This window comes from Myotis davidii, unplaced genomic scaffold, assembly GCF_000327345.1.
Source record: "Myotis davidii unplaced genomic scaffold, ASM32734v1 scaffold43, whole genome shotgun sequence".
Taxonomy (NCBI): Eukaryota; Metazoa; Chordata; class Mammalia; order Chiroptera; family Vespertilionidae; genus Myotis; species Myotis davidii.
In genome coordinates, this window is record NW_006294590.1 from 442022 (window position 1) to 446804 (window position 4783).

A 4783-nucleotide genomic window follows, 5' to 3' on the forward strand; every position below is an offset into this window, starting at 1 on the left:
ACATCCCCCAGCAGGTTGGGGCCCACGTCCCTAGGACAGTGCCCCCGCGGCTGCTGCCCAGCAGCCTCTCCTCCGCACCCCCACGTGTGTCCTCACCGCCCTCCCCGAGGCAGAGCCGGCCCCGGCCACACGGCTCCTCGTGCCCTGGCCTGTGCACACCTCCCTCCACCTGCACCCGAGGACTCTCCGGCCTCCAGTGACTGAGCGGTCGCCTGCCTTTGCTTTTTTTCTTTACTCCTCACCCGAGGTTAGTTGTTTCTCATTTGAGAGAAAAAGAAACATTGACCGGGTGCCTCCTGTACGTGGGACCGAAGCTACGGCCTCGGGTGTGCCCTGACCGGGAATCGAACCCGAAACCTTTTGGTGTATGGGACGAAGCTCCAAGTGAGCCACCCGGCCAGGGCTGTGCCACTTCTTCACGACGTTCCCTGTCTGCCTGGACCCCACTGTGCGCACTCACAGGCCTCTCTCTGAGCCGTCTTTTTGGGGGGAGCTCAGAGAAGGCAGCGACAGGGCAGCTCATGAAAGTCGCTTAGCGATATTCACCGCCGAATTCCCGAGGCACATGGAGGTTTGTCTGACTTCAAAGCCCCCGGGGCCACCGCGGTGTGAAGCCCAGGTTGAGAGAAGGGGACTGTGACGTAGAGTCCGTGCACGGGGCATGCGGTGCTGGGCGGCCTCTCTCAGGAGGCCCTGGCCGGGCAGTGAGGCGGGGCCGGGGGCAGGGAGGGTGTAGAAGCCCTGGTGTGGCCACCGGCTGGCTGTGGGCTGAGCGACTGACTTCCTCTGGCTGGACTGAGTCTGGCCATCTCCAAAGTGGGGAATTTTGGTCTGATTCAGTCATTCAATCAACAAGCATTTCCCAAGGCCTAGTGCAAGCGTGTCAAACTCGCGGCCCGCGGGCTGCATGGCTCATTTATTTGGCCCGTGTCAGCCTTTGAGTTTGACATGCTTGGCCTGGAGATACAGCAGTGGCAGGTCCCTGTCCTGGCAGGCGGCAACACCAAGCAAGCCCCAGAGAACAGGGAGGCCAGAGAACTGGGGAGCCGAGAGTCAAGAAGCACAAGGCAGTCCTGGCCGGTGGCTCAGTGGTTAGAGCGTCGGCTTGCAGACGGAAGGGTCCTGGGTTCGATTCGAGGTCAAGGGCACTTTACCTCAGCCCCAGTAGGGGTGCGTGTGGGAGGCAACCAAATCAATGTTTCTCCCCCCACCCCCAACTTCTCTCTTCCATTATGTCTAGAAAGCAATGGAAAACATACCCTGGGGTGAAGATTAAAAAAAAAAAAAAGAAGTACAATCAGAGAGGGAACAGCACGTGCTGAGGCCTTGAGGGGGGCGAGCTGGCGCCAGCCTCCAGAGCCCGCCCCGTCTGGGACTCCATGGATCTGGACAAAGTCCATAGTCTACTCTAAAGAACGGAGGTCCCTCCCTTCGGCCGTCAGCGCCAGTCCTGCTGATTCGGGCACCTGCTCGGCACCGGAAGCACGGCCTGTGCCCGTTCATCTCAGGCGCCTCTGGGGTCTCTCTTGAACTCCAGACCAGCGGGTGCAGCAACCGGAGCCTGGCTCCCCGGCATGCACCAACCAGAGGGCCACTCGGGAGCCCTGGCGTCCGTCCTGCCCTTCGGACCTGCGGCTGCCTGCCTGGAGGGGTCCCAGGCGCCTGCTCCGTCTGATCCTCCCCCGCACAGATACCATCACTCCTGGGGCCTCCCTGAGCCGGGCTGGCCACGCCCTCTCCTTTATCTGCACACGCACCAGGCCCAGTGCACACTGTGCCTCCAGGGGCCCTAGCAAGGAGCTTGTCTGTGCCCCGGGCTGTTGTGCATTCCCAGGAGGCAGGGACCATGACTGCTCCTTTGCTGCCTGACTGCTCCTTTACTGCGTTGAGCTGGTTCGTCGTCCCCCGCCTTCTGGTTGTAGAATTTCCACTCAGCCAGAACTTCCTGTGGTTCTGGATGATATCCGTTCCGTCTTTTAGGGACGCTGTGGCTCAGGAGTTGAAGTGGTTGTGCGAGGCAGCAAACTCTGGTGGGGTCCATGCGGCGGGACGGGCCCTGATGCACCGGCCCAGGCTGGCTGAGCCTCGTGCCCCCTTCCCCGGGCCCAGCACCTCTGGCCCCACGTTCACGGCCTCCGCACATTCGCCTCCTGCTGCTGCCCCAGCTTCAGTCTGAGGGCTTAGTCCTGCCTGTCCTCTGCCCTAAATTCCAGCCCCAGTCCCTCTCCCATCTCTGTGCACAGAAGCCAGAGGGGGGCCCATCCATAGCTCCCCACTGCTCTTAAAATCCAGTTCTCATCCCTTACCACAGCCCGCAGGGCCCAGCTCAACCTGAGCCCCACCTGCCTCGCCTTGGCCCATCCCGTTCCTGTTACCCTGGAAACCCATCGAGCTTCATTCCACCCCAGGGCCTTTGCACACCTCGCTCTCTGTCTTGAACTCTTTCCATTATGGCTTTAGGTTATGTAATTAGGAGGTTTCAGGTGTAGGAAGAATTAATAGGCCAGATTTTTCAGACACTTGCTGTTCTCCAGATTGGCCCTTCCTGTGATTCAGGTCAAAGTCTCCCCCTCTGAGAGGCTTTTTCGGATTCTGCCCTTGAGGGAAGGGAGCCCTCCTTCACAGCACTTAGCAAATCGTAACAGGACAACAGCAACAATAATAAAGTCACTCTGTCTCCACCAGACTATAAACTCCCGGAGGGCAGAGAATTTGCTAATCTCCTTCACTGTTAATCCCAGTGACTGGTGTCTGATGCCTAGTCGTGACTCAATAAACATTTGTGGGAAGAAATGAACTTATTAAATAGCCACTGTGTGCTGGGCTCTAGGGCAGTGGTGCTCAACCTTCCTAACGCCGCGACCCTTTCATACAGTTCCTCATGTGGTGACCCCCAACCATGAAATGATTTTCGTGGCTACTTCATCACTGTAATGTTGCTACTGTGATGAATCGTCATGTAAATATCTGATATGCAGGATGTATTTTCATTGTGACAAACTGAACATAATGAAAGCATAGTGATTAATCACAAAAACAGTATGTAATGATATATGTGTTTTCCGATGGTCTTAAGCGACTCCTGTGAAAGGGTCGTTGGGCCCCCAAAGGGGTGGTGACCCACAGGTTGAGAACCGCTTCTCTAGGGACACTATAGTGATTAAGACCCGAGTCCCGGGCATCCGAGGACTCATGTTCTAGAATCATTCCCTGCCCGGGGCTGAGTGGGGGAGTTCTATACAGGGTGTTGTCCCCTCAGGGTGGCGTGCCTCCCTAGTCAAGAGCCCCTCCCTCTGACCACAAACTGCCTTTCTGTTTGTCCTCACGCAGGCTGTTTACTTCCCAGACGTGGCTCTTGTATATACTGTACATCCCTTAGTGGGGAATGCTGTCTCCCATCTCCACATGTCCAAATGCTCCGCTCCCTTTTCCTCTCTGAGCCCTCCGCATGGAGTATCTGAGATGGCGTCCCCACTGGACAGATGGACGCTATCTCACTGGCAGGTGGGACAAGGTAGCATTTACCCCCTCCTCGCCCTCGCCCAGGCTTGGTGAATGAAAGGTGTTTCTCCCCAAAGGCCTTCTCCCTTGAGATGCCCCAGCCTACCTGCCACTGCAATGCCCCCCACCCCCCACCAGGCATCAGGACAGCAGCCCTGTGCACAGCCCCCTCCTCACTCTGTGGGTGGGCTCCGGCACCCACTCGCTGGGCCATCTTTGCTTGGGCTTGGAGTCTGTCCGCGCTCAGAACAGCTGCTCTGAGCTCTGCTGTCCCTTCTCTTCTTGCCCTGGTCCCTGGAGGCCCTGATCCCCAGGCCCCGGAGACCTGCATGTCCCCACATGGCTGATCCCAGTCTTGGCACCTGCAGGTCCGCCCACAGGGACCCAGAGTGACTCCTGTGGGGGGTGATAAGGGCAGGCGAGCCCTTCCAAGCCCCAGCCGCTGCTCGCTGTGGGCGCTGGGGCAGAGGGACTGCCCACCTGAGGGCTAGGTCTGCCCAGGCGGCCCTGCTGGCTTTGGTTGGCAGCTGTCACCAAGAGCGGAAAGCGGGACACTGGCCCTGAACACTGAGCACCTCAGTCAGCTCCTCTGTGAAAGCGAAAATAGCTATGGTAACCGGGTCCTGGGGTGGCTACAGGATTAGCCGGGCACCGAAGGTAAACAATTCCCACAGCGCCTGCTCAGGGGTGCTCCCTGTGAGGGTGAGCCATTCCTCCCCTGAGCTCAGGGAAGGCGGGGCCTGGTCCGAGAGCACAGAGCTGGGGGAGCAGGATGCAAAATCCCAGGACATCAGACCCGACTCCTGGCTGGCACCACTCCCTGGTGGGACCCCAAGACCCCACGGACACCCGGGTGTCCTGACCTTCCCCCGAGCGGGCACCTCACTTGAGTTTTCTGCACTAGCACTGGGCACAGTCGCTGCCTCGCCCCTCCCTCCTGGAGCAGCACCCGAGCATCAGAGCGCGGAGGGTGCGCTTGGTGTCCGCCCCAAAGGCACTGAGGCCACCCTGGGGCAGAAGGAAGCAGAGGGCGAAGAGCTGCAGGCGAAACGCCGCGTCCGGGAGGCCCGGGGGAGGGCCCTGCACGGCTCTGCGCTCTCAGCAGTTCCCGGTGCTTCTAGGCCCCGGGTCAGGATCTCCCAAGGCGGCTCCCGCAGGACTTTGCGCTTTGGGGGAAGGGGGCGCCCCTGCCTCACAGCCCGGGGGCACCCTCCCACCAGATCGCCATCAGAGCTGCGGCGGCCCCGGCCCTGGGAGGACCAGGAATGGCCCAGTGACCGCG